This window comes from Saimiri boliviensis, chromosome 16, assembly GCF_048565385.1.
Source record: "Saimiri boliviensis isolate mSaiBol1 chromosome 16, mSaiBol1.pri, whole genome shotgun sequence".
In the NCBI taxonomy this organism is placed as follows: Eukaryota; Metazoa; Chordata; class Mammalia; order Primates; family Cebidae; genus Saimiri; species Saimiri boliviensis.
The window spans coordinates 26,098,257-26,113,921 of record NC_133464.1 but is presented as its reverse complement, the minus strand read 5'-3'; the positions used below and the strand labels follow the sequence as shown (position 1 = coordinate 26,113,921).

The following is a 15,665-nucleotide window of genomic DNA, read 5'->3' as shown; positions in this document are numbered from 1 at the left end:
ATAAATACATGTAACTAAATAGACAGATAAACCACACACAGAGCAAATAAAAAGCACCCATCTGAAATTCAAACATTTATATTCTTTACCTCTATTGATGCACTGCTATGCTGTTTAACCATAGATGCTATTTATCTAAGCCTTGAAAATAATTTAGAAGTTTTATTAGCTCGGGCCTCTCTCCTGTCTAGTTTGTACTATTACAGTGAATTCCTGACTCATCTGCTCTCAGTCTTTTCTTTCTCAACTTTATTTTTTCATATCTTCTCCATTTATTCTGAAATGTGGATATCACCAAGTTATCAGCTTGTAAAACACTTGAAGAGCTCCCAATCCATATAAATGTAATTCATACCCCCAATGTATTCCACAGTTTTATACACTAAGCATGCATAAAAATATTGGCTAGAGTAGTGAATGCAAAATAGAAAAGGCAATCATTACAAACTGTTATAAATTAAATATTTCATTTATAGATTTCAATCTCTTTCATACAACATGGAGAATTTACGTTCTCATTTATGTTTCCATCTTATAGAAAATTATTTCAGTTGCTGTCCAATTCCCAGACAAGTTTTTCCCTACTATATGCCAAACATTTTATTCTATCTCAATACCAAGCTTCCTAATTTTTGCACAACTCTGAGTTAGCTTCTGATTAAGATTATTGTGTATATATTTCTAAGGAGGTGTTTGTAATAACTACAATTAATTTTAAAATTACGATTTATCCTAAAGCCACATTTTTTTTTCTTTTGGATTGACTTGTGATGCTATGTGATAATTACTATAGCGATTAATGTATAGCATTATAATTCAGGCTGATTGCATTGACTAGGATACAACAGTATATCAATCATATTTAGCATAATTTGCTCATCAATTTGCTCATTTTATAGATATTGAGTACTTATTATGTGTCAGGCATTATTCATGTCAAAATTTGTATTGGGCTGCCCAGTTATTTGTGTTACTATAAACATCATTGCAATCAGAATAAAAGAAAAGTGGAAATACAAATGTTCTTTTGTCATGCACTGTATTAATATGGATCATTTTTAAAGTAATTTTTATGTCTTTAGATTTCTATCACTTTCTTTTATGCATTAATTGTTATAAAGAGATTAAACAAAATAATTATTTATTGTAAACCAATAGTTTTTTTCCAGAAAGTATTCATGTTTACTGGTTTGTTTTCATCTTATTCCCATTTGATTCTTAGAATATGGCAGTATGATTTGAAATCTGACACTAAGTTTAAAAAAGTAAAGAACAATCTAATCATTGCACAAATTCATGGGGATGATTTTTTAAATAAAATTTAGATAGTTTTGGCAAAATTATAAGTCAGCATTAAAAATGATTTTTACTTTTTACGGATTCATAAGTAGAAGTTGAAATTTTTTTTGCCAGATTCGTAGAGCTGTACATCATATAACACTCTCTGGATTCACCTGCACAACATTTTATACCAGTTGTTTGGATTAAATTGAGTTACAAAAATATCCCTTTAGAAAACTTGATGTTTCATTGGAATTGAACATATTCTATTAATAGTTTTTCTATGTATTTCAATATTAACAGTTAAAGGAATGCTAAATGTTATTAAATCTAAAATGCAAAATGAATATGCTAATTGTTTACTGAGTTATGTTTAATGTTCAACATGCTTATAGTATTGTTGAATGTATATAGCCTTGAAAGAAAACTGTACAATCTTAAGTTGCTTTAATACAAGTAAGAGGATTAATTTTAGCTGTAATTGAAGTCATTTAAGGAAACTTACAAGGGAATTAATATAATATATATACTTATCTCTTGCCATTCTCAGCAAGATGATGATGATGATTATTATTGGGTCAATTTTTATTTGGACTTCTCACAGTGGTTAGAGCTACTCTGTCTTCAAAACAATCACAGCACAGGAAACGTGTCACCGGGACTGCACAGAGAATTCTGATCAGGTGTATCTTACTGCTTAAAATACACATATTCACAGTAACTGACAAAGGGTAACATGCCTCACACAGCAATGTGTTTGCATTTGAAATCTTCTGACTGGCTGTAGCACCAAATCCTCCACCAACCCCATCTCATTCACCTGGAAAACCAGTCCCAGTCACATCATCTCCCTGGCCCCCTAATGCTTCAGCTTCCTATTAAATCTCTCTCTCTGAGTAGCGCAGCCTCCTGTAGTAGGGACAGACTGCGACTTGGGAATCAAGCCCAGTTTCGCAGGTTGCATTTCAGTCTTCTACTGCCTTTAGGGTAGGACACTCCAGTAAATCCCACAGTTTACATTCAAGCAGTTCCCCACTCTAACTGCGGAAAGGAATGTGAGAGGGTCAGAATTCATCCATTTGATCAATTAACTGAAAAAGGATTCATTTTGGTAAAACATGTTCACCTTTGAGACACGTTAGTCAGTTATCTAAAAAATAAGACATATACTAACCTACAATTGTTATATTTTTCTTTTGGTATAAAATAGAAATAAAGACATGCATAAATATCTTTATTTCTTATAAACGGACCATAAACAATTATATTTGTGCTATAGCCTAATTGGCTTTTTTATTATTTATAGAAATAATGCTGACACTTTGTAACATTGTGATTTACATACAAACTGTGGTTGGTTGATATTTGTTTATGACATTTGAAATAAATGAGATCACATATATAAGTGCATGTGGTTTATTAGGAAACATGGCAGCAAAGCCTTAATAGGTTTCTATAGGTTGGTATGTCCCTTGCAAAACTCACACTAAAATTTGATTCTCAATATGGTAATGTTGGACAGTGGGGCCTAGTGAAAGATGTTTGGGTCATGGGGGCTGATCTCTCATGAATAGATTAGCGCCCTCCCATAGGGATGAGTGAATTCTTGCTCTCTCAAGATAAAAAGAGCCTGGTTTCTGTATTTTTTCTCTCTTGCTTCCACTCATGCCTTGTCATCTTCTTCTGCTTTGTACCAGCCTGAGGCCCTCACCAGATAAGGGCATCCAATCTTGAGCTTTCCAGCCACAAGAATAGTGAGTCAAATAGTCCTCTTTTCTTTACAAAATAAATATAAAATAAAATATATAGTCCTCTTTTCTTTATAAATAAATATCGATCTCAGGTTTTCTGTTACAGCAACACGAAATGGACTAATGCATGTGTCAAGAACTTTTATTAGGTTGGTGCAAAAGTAATCACGGCCTTCAAAATGAAAAGTAATTGCAAAACCCACATTATTTTTGCAATAACTTATACTATACAAAAGATTAAAATTTTTATCTGAGAAAGATTTTTGTTGTTGTTGGTTTTGGTTTTGTTTAAGAAAGAGTCAAAGTCTACTGCCCATTTTTGGGAGATGGAATAAAATATACTTTTTTTTTTTTTCTAATAGCTTCTGTATTTACTACCATTACCTGCATTACAGGACTCTTTCATTTGAAAACTATAAATAGGATAAGTTTCTGAAGTTCAGTGATTCTTAATTTCATAATAAAATATTATAATCTTGCTGAAATAAAATAACTTTCTCATAGGGTTGAAAAAAGAATGAAAAGAAATAACTATGTTGCTGTGTATGAAGTATTCAATAATTTACCATTATTAACATTACGATCATTACTGAGTTTTTATATGTGTGTTACTCTACACCAGATAAAATTTTAAATCAAAGTGAAGTATAATATAGTATCTTGCTTTAACGCATTATAAAATGTATTTTGGAACCAAAATATAGATTAGCATACACCCACACATACATATATATGTACATGTATCTGTATATACAAATATTCATGTATGAATAAAAATATTTAGATAATAGCTGAATTATAAGAACTTTTATAAATAATGTATTTTTGTAAATTTTTCTGCAATTATAATCTCTAACATCATACTTCTTGTTCAATACATATTATCAATGGAAGAAATATACAAAACGTTGTAATTCCCATTGCTAAATGAGTAGATCTCTAAACAGAAAGAAAATAAAAAGATATAAGAATGAACAAGTTTGAAAGGAGAGTTTGACTTTCTTTTCTCTTTTCTTCCTTTTTAAATATCCACATTAGACAAGTGACTCTCTTTCTCTTACATTGGATATATAACTAACTCTACCTGGGCTATTCAGCATACCTGGACAGTCAAAAGACAAATTTGAAGCTCCATTGTGCATATATTTTCTGTCAAGGATTGCATCATCATCATCTTGTTAATTCCTCTTCAGTCTCAAATAAAAACCGAAGGGTGAAACCTTTTCATTATCTTCTAACTTCCTCTATAGACAAAATGATGACGTTTACCTAAAATAATGGTTCCTTTAATATTAATATTATTATTTTTATATTGTTTGTCTTTGTAGATGAGAAAAGTAATGCTTACAGTTTCTCAAAGACAGAAGCATTATTGGCTATAGTTTTTCAAGAGAGAAGTTGGAACACGTACTAGAACTGCAAGAAGAATTAGCTCTATCGCCCCCACCTGGCAAATCAAGTTGTGACTAAATTCTAGATTTTAGTTTTCAATGGTTTTGTAGAGCCTGCAGTCTCCCTCTAGAGTTTCATACTGTAGCAACACCAGACCTATTTGGTTTAACTTTTAGGTAACAAAGTGGTTATTTGAAAACTATAAATAGGAAAAGTCTCATTATAAATAAGTTGTTTTCATTTGCTACTGCCCCTCAGACTGGAACCAAGACTGCAACCTCAGGGGAAATCTAAGTGCTAGGACAGAGGCGTGGGGACTGAATTAGAAAGTGGATTCCACACGACAGGATCCAAGATCTAACCAGATCAAGCTTTGGCATCACCGCATGGCAGGCTCCAGTCAATTTTCTCTTGACATCCTGTCCTTGCAAGGTACAATCAGATCATGCCTCATTTTTGGATGCTTCCTCTTACTTGCAAGTAATAAAATCCACTTACTAAATCTTCCTTGGTTGTAGTCATTGGGTTGGTCATTGGATATCCACCAAGTGACCAAATTCTTAGAGAGCCTGTAGTCTCACTCTAGAGACTGATTAAAATTTTTGTAGTAGAAATATACCCACAGATGATTCCTAAAGTTTGATTTCATTGATATTTTAAAACAAATATTGTATATTTACAAACATTTTACATCTAATAGTAAGTCAACTATTTTTTAACAGACTTTCTTTTCATATTATTTTCACATTCTAGCCAGAATTGTGTTTTTATTTTCAAAATTTTTTTTTTACAAACTAGTATCTCCAATTTAATAATATTACCCTATGGAAATTCTTTTTACCTGCGAATATTCAGCAATGAGTCAGAATGTATCAAAAACTGGTATTTCAGTTTGCATCCTGTCAGAAAACCAATAGTCTGCTCCATGTAAAGTAACTATTAGAATAATTTAAGGAGTCATTTATGAAGAGTGGATGAGGTATAGAGGAACACAAAGGAGAGTGCAGTTACTGTCAGGGAGCTGTGACTACTTCTAGACAAAGAGGGTTCATGCTGGTTACTAGAATCTAGAATTCAGAAATAACAGTATTGTGTACTTGAGAAATACAGTGTTCTGGGAAGAAGTAGTAAATTGCACACAAGAAACAGTGCATAAGCGGCTACTGAACAGGGGAGACTCGTGAAAATAAAAAAACTGAAACATCACTTATTCCCTCCCTTTAGTGTTCTTCTAGGGCTCCTCATTGACCAAAGCAAGCTGAAAACCAGAGATCAAGGATGCTACTAGATGGAGCTCATTTAGGTTAGCCACTCAATTCACAGGAAAGGATGAAGAAGAATGGGTAACCTATTCTGAATGTGAAAGGAAAAAAAAATGTGACACTCGCTTTTTAATAAGAATGTATCAGGCCAATCACTATCACTTTGCAGATGTAAAAGTGATAAGAATAATAAGAATAATAAGAATAATAAGCAAGTTACTTGGTTTGAATTAGGTATGATTAACATATAGCATGCTTACTTTCAAAAACCAGAAAATAGGTAAAGAAAACATACAGCAATATGAGTGTCATATCAAGACTGAAAATGAAAATTAAGAACTGTAAATGGAGCATAAAACAACTGATGGCAGAGTAAATCAATCTTTACAGTTAATTAGCAAAAAAGTTTATAATAAGAAAAAGGCAAATGAAAATTATATTATTTTAATCTTAAGATGCATTAGTTAGGAGTTTGAAAAGAAGGTCATACTAGAAGTAAAAAATAAAAATCTCTGTATAATGGTTTGTTTCACATTGCCTGTTCAACCCCAGAACCGGATTTCTACAAAATTCTCCCTATTTGGCTTAACTGACCTGTGTATCCAATCTTATGTGATGCCGGTATTGTCCTGAGTCCCACTTTCATCAGTTATCCACTCAGTAGCTGGACACTGATTACATAGTCAAAAGGTGATTACCATCAGTTTTATGCCTTCACTGTCTTTCAGCTAGAATCCTAATTATTTGTCGCTGTATATACGATTGTATAGTGTGTTTGTGGTATTTTCCCCATAAGAGTAATTCTCTTTTGAGACTTTTCTCTGTTGACTCAGAGCCAGTCTTGGCAGCTACACTAGTAATTTTCTTTAATTTTAACAAATGTTATAGAAGAAGATATGCCAAGTTGTGAGTTGTTCTTTTTCAGGTCTAATCTGATATACCCAAAATATTTCACAACTTCCGTCAAAGTGGCAATGACGTGAATATAAACATAATTTCAAGTTTAGATCCAAAGTGTTTGTATTTGGCTTAACAGGTAGAAGAAAAATATGTAATATTTTGAAGTCATAGTAGAGGCTGAGCTTTAGAGAAATGATTAAGATGAAAATATATTATTTTATATATCAAAAGAGTCTGGGTAATTTCAGAATAGAAATTGGCAGGGAAACTATGAATTAGAAAAGTTTTGAGTATGTCAAAGGAACCAGGAATACAAAAACCTCAATGGATTATAAAAATTAATTTTTAATACTAAATTTCCATCATAGTTCAGTGAGAAGTCTGTGCTCATTGTGTTCTTCAAGAAACATAAGTACATTTCAAAACATGACACCATGATTACAGAAGCGGGGAACAGAAGATAAGATGAATAGCACTAACATGTCTGCCCGGAATGGTGACACATTACTTCAACTTATGTTTTCTTGTAGTAAATAGAAGAACATGGTCAAGTCTAGTTCTTATGGGAAAAGACTAAAATTATATGTACAAGAAAAGTAAAATCAAGCACACAATGAGAAGACCACACACAACTTTAGAGTCAGATAATAAGATTATTCTGAAGAGAGTTGGTTGCATTGATAATGTCAAGAATAAAATTGATTCAAAAGGAATTTTTAGGTAGAATTTATAGGACATGAGACAATGTTTGCACTTTTGCTTAGATCTATTTTTAATAGTTAGTTTAGAGGTACTTTATGTGCAGCTGTACTTTATTACTGTTTATATTCACTATGAACAATTAGCACAAATTATTTATTCATTCTGCTCTTGATGGTCATTTATTTATTCATTCCACTCTGGGTGACAGAGTGAGACTCTGTCTCAAAAAAAAAAAAAAAAAAAAAAGAATATTCTTAATACTGCTTTTCATAATTTCTCTAGTCTGAATACTACCCAAACAACCATAAAGAGCAGAATGAGTAAATAAATTGTACTAATTTTTAAATTGGAATATAAACAGTAATAAGAAACAAACTACAGGTACACATAAAAACAAATTTCACAAAAATAATGTTGAATGAAAAAAGCCATACATAAAATAATACATTTTAGGTGATTCCATCTGTATAAAGGTCAAACCAGACAAAAGTAATCTATGATGTAAAAACACAGGAAAAATTATTTTCGTCTGAAAGGATGAAATGACTTGGAGGGGTTTCAAAAATGTTTCTGGGTAATGGTGGTGCTAAGTCTTTTGGTCTTGGTGCTGGTTAATATGTAGTTTCTGTAAAGTTATTCAACTGTACATTTTCAATTGGTATACTTTATTATATTATGCTTCAGTAAAATTTTATTGTTACGGGGATTTAATTTGATTGAGTATTCTTATAAATTTAGTAGTAAATGGTGTTTGATAATTTTGATAGAAAAGTTTAAGTGTGCTTTAAAATACATCAAACCTTACTTTTATTTTTTCATAGGCAAACTAACATATTTAGAATAATATGTTAGTTATGGATGCAAATGCTTACATCAGGCAAAATCTGTCCTTCATTTTCTCTTTTTACTATATTCTTGTACTGTAAATATTTGATTTTAAATAAGAAAATCATGAGATGGAAATATTAACTTTTTAAGTATCCAGACTGAGATGGAAACCAAATAGGAATTGAATCTAAATGTAAATGTTTTAGAATCTGTAGTCTGAAAGCTACATTCTCACCAAACCAAAGACTATGTACTCACTAAATTTGAAATGTTATCAACTGGTGATCTGGAAATCTAGGTAAAAATAACAATTGTTTTCATGACCTAAAATTCTATAATTTTATTTGACTAAAAAATGAGAGAGATTTTTAAATGTGATTTTGAACTGTAAATTCAAATTAGAATACAATAACCAAAATTACATAAAATCACATCTTATCCGTCTCTCTGCTGGAGAGTTAAAATACCTTGCAAAGTGGAGACAAATGTAACTTTTATGTTCTAATTTAAAATGAAGAGAGTTGGAGTCACCTGTTTTAATGTCAAAAAAGAGGCTAATATATCAGCTGAAGTTATAATGCTCCATAATTTTTTTTGTAACTGTTATCAATAAGATCCCATCTTTTGTAATAAAATAAATGGAACTTGAGATCATTATGTTAAGTGAAATAAGCCAGGCACAGAAAGATAAACATTGCATGTTCTCACTTGTTTGTGGAATCTAAAAATCAAAACAACTGAACTCATGGATATAGAAAGTAGAAATAAGGTTTCCAGAGTCTGGGTAGAGTAGTAGAAGCCTGAGGGTGGGGAGGTGGGGATGGGTAATGGGCACAAAAAAATGTAAAAAGAATGAATAAGACCTATTATTTGATAGTACAACAGGGTAACTGTGGTCAATAATAACTTGGATGTACATTTTAAGATCACTTAAAGAATGAAATTGGATTGTTTGTACCTCAAAGGATAAATGTTTGAAGGGATGGATACCTTATTCTCTATGATATATTTATTTCACACTGCATACCTGTATCAAAATATCCCTTGTACCACACCAGAGATGTATACATCTGCTATGTACTCATAAAAATTTAAAAAAATTTAAAATTATAAACTTTAGAAAAATTACAGTGTTTTCATCTAATTGATATTTTAAAAAAATCACATTATGACAGTGACAACTAAAAAAGCCATCTTGGAATCACAGATTTCATTTCACTCTCTCTCTATATATATTCTAATCAATTGATTCTACTGACAGCCAATTTGTTAACACTAAAAATCATCTTTATTTTAGGTTATTTTTAGGTTCATATTTTAGAAAACAGTAACTCACCAGAAATTGGATTTGTTAAGCTATTAGATAGAATAACAAAGAAAAAATAATAATCTGACATGACATTCCTCATTTTTAAAGATAATGATATCTGAAACTTAGAAGATAATGCTTTAATAATTATTATGGTTTTTCAAATTTATGATTGGTACATAATAATTTTGCATATTTATGGAGTAAACCTGTTATTATAATCCATGCATGCATAGTGTAATGATCAATTTGTGTGTATCACCTTAAATATTTATCATTTATTTGTGATGAGAACATAAGCCACTCTTCCAGGTATTTGAAATACACAATACATTATTGTTAACTCTTAGTCATTCCACTGCATAACAGTACAACAAAACATATTTATCCTGTCTAATAATAGCTTGGTACACATTGGCCAAGCTCTCACCATATCCCTCATTCTCATAACCTCCCAATCCTCTTGTAAACAGTATTATTATATTTTCCACTTTTATGAGAGTAACTCTTTAAATTTCATAACTAAGTAAAATCATCAAATATTTGTCTTTTTGTTAGAGGTTTATTTCACTCTGGATAAACTGGGAGAACATTATGGTTTAGCTTTTACTGGATATATATGCTAAATCTTTTGGATGTACTAAACCAATTCAAGCACCAATTTTCTTCATTTTCTCCTCCATATGCTAAATGCCTCATGAAGAAAACGTAAACATGCATAAAGCATAAAGCATTTACAGTATTCTTTATGTGTATAGGATTTCAAGCTCAGCTAGGCCAGTTTTAATAACTCTTCCTTCCTAATCTACTTCCAAGAGAAGCATTCTTAGTCCTACAGCACAGAAACTAGAGGATTAATGCAGGTCAAGAGAGACATGGAGAAGTAGATTTACAGTTTTGTGTGCATGTAAAATTCTAGATATACTACAGAGTTATGTGCCAAAATAGTTCCGAAGAGTCTGGAACATGATATATAATAGAATTATTGATGAGTTATTGTACAAGTTATGGTAAAATCCTCAAGCTTTATAGGTAAGGAGACATCATTAGATGACTTTAAGAAGAATAACAATTTACTTCACATTTTAAAAACACATAATTCTGTCTCAAGAACTGAGTGGAGGGGAGCAAGACTGCTGAAGACCGCAGGAAGGAAACAAAATATAGGGATGGGAGAGATATTTGGGAGATAATGATACAATTTGGTGGCTTACTGAAAATACAAAAATAAGGAATATGTTTGAGTCCAGTCAAGATGAGTCTAGAGCTTTTAAACATTTATTTTCATGTCAGTTGTTTAGAGGAGGAGAAAATATTTGGCAAAATATTAGTCTATTTCACATGTAATGTGCTTGAAATGTCAGGGAGGTGATTTGAAAAGTTTTTGAGTTGTATGTGTGCATTATGAGCCAGATATTCAGTAAGCCACAAATTCACAAAAGAGGATAGTTTTTCCTAAGAAGTATACGCAAATTGAGAGATAGAGAGGTCTTGGACATGAGCTCTTAATAATATCATTAACATTTTCAGAATAAATAGAGGTTGAATTATCAGCAAAGTAGAATGAATACAATTCATTAGAAGGAAACAATGAGGAAAATGTAATCAAAACAACTGAGGTTGCTGTAAATAATGATGATAGAGGACTATGTACCAACTAGAACATGGCTTTTATATTTAAAATATAAAAATCAACCATATGGGCTCTTCCTTTCAACCATAAGACAGAGCATGAAATAAAGCATGGAGAAGTGTGGCAAAGCGCAGCAAAAGGGAAGTGTAATAATGTATTCATAGAATGTTTGAACAAAAAGAGCTCGTTTCTGCTTAATGTTTTATGTAATCCTATCTTTTCCAAATGAAAACACAAAACTCAAATATATAATCTGAGTATTTACTGTTTATAATGTTTGAATAATTGGTTCCCATAGTGAAACTCTTAGGTTGTAACTGATTAACTATACTTTCTGCCTATGCAAATCCACAATTAAATACTATTTACTACTCAATTATTTACAGCAATAGTTAAATTGTGACCAAAAATAGTTAACAAAATTATTATCATATACCTAATATGATATAGAATTCTCATTGAGTTGATGAATTTTGAATGTTTATATTAAAAATAAAAATGCTTTAAAAATGCCATGTATGCATCTTATTTGTAAAGATCAAACAAAACTATTATACAATGCTCTAAGAGCTTTTGTGTAAATACGTACAAATATACACATATAGGCACTCATAAATACATATTTATGTGTTAGTTTTTTTAACTTTAGGAACTATACTGTATATCACATGTGTAAGTTTGTTAGATAAACTATTTTCTCAAATGCAATGACAAACACAAAAATAGAACATTTTAGTTTAAAATACCAATAAAATACATATTAGATATGCAAATAATTTAGTTTCCATTTTTTTACACTATGCATTTTATAATTATAATGTATAATATTAAATGCTGGTAAATGAACATATGTAGAAATTAAAATATGCTTTTATTGTTGAATAATACCAATATAAATGTATGTTTTTTTATCTGCCTAAGATCAGAAAAAAAATTTTAACTATCTTCAAACCAAAATATGATAATATCTATTTAACATTTAATAATGTAAAGATTATTAAACTGTGATTAAATGTGGACTAAATTTACTTATAAATTATTTCAAAGGCTATAGCCAACCGTTTTTCTAAAGATGACATAAAAGCAAGCAGAATTGAACTGGTTTGAATACTAGCTGAATTTCATTTACCTCTAATTAATTTCCATTGGTGTATTCTACACATCTGGAAAACCAGACTATTTCATATTTTGAGAATACGTAGTTCAATAATTTTCAGTGTTGAAAGTGATAAATGGCATTTCTGATCTATACTTATTTTTTCTAATAATTGTAAGCACATTATTCATCCCTTGTATACTGTTTTGGAGACATTGCAATTAAACAGCTAAATTTTCTTTTTTCTTTTCTTTTCTTTTTATGTTTCAGACAGAGTCTTGCTCTGTCACCAGGCTGGAGTGTGGTGACATGATCTCGGCTCACTGCAACCCCTCTTTCCCAGGTTCAAGCGATTCCCCTGCCTCAGCCTTCTGAGTAGCTGGGACTACAGGTGGGTGCCACAATGCCCTACTAAGTTTTTATTTTTTATTTTTTTTTAATTTTAGTAGAGATGGGGTTTCACCATGGCCAGGATGGTCTTGATCTCCTGACCTCGTGATCTGCCTGCCTCCACCACCCAAAGTGCTGGGATTAAAGCATGAGCCACCACATCAGCAAAAATTTCATAATGATAATTTATAAATCTTGCATATAGTAGTGCATAATGCAGAAATATTCCTTATTGACACAATATTTTTAAGGCAAAATTCCCCATCTGTGATCTTATGAAAATTTAGGTACATAAGTTATGAAAGATCTTAATAAAATCTTTATGAAAAAGAGGGTTTCACAGATAAACTGGGAAACAATGCATACTGTATCCCTGCTTGATGATTTGCAGTATTATGTTATTCAAATATGTAATAAATTTACAGAAAAAAGGCACTTACTAGAGCTAAGATGCTATTGCCTATATCAATTTTAATACAGAATTATTTTGTCACAACATGTTTATAGTTATTTTGTAGAATGTTAATTTGCAGTCTTATGTGACTATTTTTACAGATGTCCATTTAAAGCCAATTAAAAAAGCACAAATTTTTAAAATGCTGTATAATGGGTACTGTTTTAGGCATTTTAGAAATATTAACTGGTTTAAGTCTAATACCAAGGGTATGAGGGAAGTAACAAGGCTATGAGGGAATTTTTATTTCTATTCCACCAGTCAGAAAACTGAGGCAGAGACAGATAAAGTTAATTGCCCAGAATCACACAGTGAAAAAGCTGAAAGTTTGAGGATACAGACTCAGAGTCTGTGATTCCACAGTTGAGCTCGATTCATTGCACTGGCATTATTTTTATATAATCCTTACTTAATTGCTTTTTGGCCTTTTGGCTAAGATTAACTGTAATACCTGTTCTGATCAGTCTAATCTTTATTTTGTTCAACTTATTTCAATTTATTTATCTCACTGATTGTAGCAAGTAGAATTTGTTATATAAATTAGATTAACTCTATGTAGTAGTTACAGGTGGAAACTACTTCCACAAAGAAAGTAATTACAGTTGGAGCATGGGCTAAATTTTTAAGAAACTGATGACAGCAGGAGGATTAGCAAATCCACATGAAAGCTAAAACATGTAACAAGAGCAGCTGAAACACTGAACATGACTAACTGGAGTGGAGGTATTTGTGATCCCATGGAGAATACTCCTTGAAAACTTTTAGAATAGGAATTGAGTAAATGGCTTGAGATTCTCTATTAAGAGCAGGAAAACTGGCCAATAAAATTAGGGTGATTACTGTAGCTATCAGCACACAACTGCATTCACACACGAGGCAATTCTTGGAGAGTCTACTACCTTACTCTTCTTTACCCTGATCAAACTGAAACACATGCAAAGCAGGCCAGGCGTGGTGGCTCATGCCTATAATACCAGCACTCTGGGAGGCTTGTAAATTAGGTTATGGTATAGCAACTGAACCGATTGAAACAAGAATTGAGAAATTTTCACTTTATATAATCTTGTTGTTATTAAATAAATAGGTCAATATTCTCTGAAAATGTTGAGGTCAACAAACCTGGACTTGAGGATGAGCTTTTATATTTGATCTGTCAATTATTAATGATACATATATATATATTGTTGCTTAGTTTCTTCCCCTAAGAAAATGAAACTACGTAATTCCTAAAGTTTTTTAAATAAGTTCAAGGTTCGCTTTTGGTCAAATATTAAAAGATGCATTCATGTGTTTGTAATCACATGTCCTCTCTTTATGTGGTCAAACACCAAAGGAAGTTAGAGAAAGTTTCCTAGAAGTCTTATGTTGAAACTCAAGAAGTTCACATAAAAAAGGTGTTGATAGTTGTGTAAGGCACATTGATAAATCTACCATTCGTCCAAAATGTATTAATCAATTTCCAACTATGTACCAAGTATTGTGCCACCCTAGAGAGACAGCATTAAGCCAGTCTCAGCATTCATTATAGTTACATAATATTTGTGAAACCTGGCACATAAAGAGATTTACGGCCAAGAGCTAATAGCCTATGATAGAGATAAATATAGGAAATGGGTAAACTAGATCAACTAACAGATTTTATGAGTCACTAAGTATTTTTTTCTACGGGTAATGACCTAGAAACTTGGACACGAGGGGTACATGATTATTAACCAGACAAAGAATACTACAAGATAATGAGAAAAAAATGCCAAGATCTGGAGGTGAGATGAATGTGGTGCTTGAAAATTGTAATTAAAGTTTGGCTGGAATGTTGAATTTAAGAATCACAGCCAGGCACAGTGGCTCACACTTGCAATCACAGCACTTTGGGAGGCTGAGGCAGGAGGATCAATTGAGTTCAGGAGTTCCCTTATAGAAATTTCTATAAGGTCTGGATCCTGACAACAATACAAACTAACTTTTCAACAAGTACTTCCTCAACAGTTCCACCTCTGATTCTTTTTTTTTTTTTTTCTTTTTTTGAGACTGAGTCTCACTCTGTTGCCCAGGCTGGAGTGCAGTGGTGCGATATCTCTGCTCACTGCAACCTCCACCTCCTGGGTTCAATGGGGTTACAGGCATCTGCCATCATACCTGACTGACTGCTTTATTTTTAGTAGAGACGGAGTTTCACCATGTTGGCCAGCTTAGGAGATTTCCTAAGGAAAGCATTAAAGTGGCATGGTCCATTTAAGGTATAACAGTTTATCTCTTAAAAAGGTAAGTAATAATTAAAATAAACAGTGAAAGTACTTGTTTTTGATTTCTAGTGTCCTTTCCAAACCAAGTGAAATTTCAAAATGTTAAGTTCCATCAACATAAAATATTGCTCTAATTCTCTTTATTCCTTCAACCTTTTGTCTCATAGGTATGGGATTTCTCATGGATATATAAAATGTTATTGATGTAGAAATAGCTGTGATATAACTGGTCCCTTTCAGTTAATGCTAAATTGCTTGAACTTAATCTGGTGTTTTGTTTAAAAAAAAAAAAAACTAATGCAAATGAAATTTGGTAGTTTATTTGAGCTTAGAACAATTTATAAATTAGGTAGCACTCAGAACTAGAAGTTCCAAGAGCTCTACCTATCAGAGTGAGCAATCAACTTTCATTTCACAGGAAGAA

The 15,665-nt window shown here is 31.7% G+C and overlaps 1 non-coding gene across 1 annotated transcript; it reads left to right on the top strand.

Moving 5' to 3' along the window:
* The first annotated feature begins 13,410 nt into the window (after positions 1-13,410).
* On the top strand, positions 13,411-13,595 carry LOC120365875 (U2 spliceosomal RNA). Its single transcript, XR_005580711.1, has one exon. It is a non-coding gene; the product is annotated as a U2 spliceosomal RNA (small nuclear RNA).
* Positions 13,596-15,665: the final 2,070 nt, after the last annotated feature.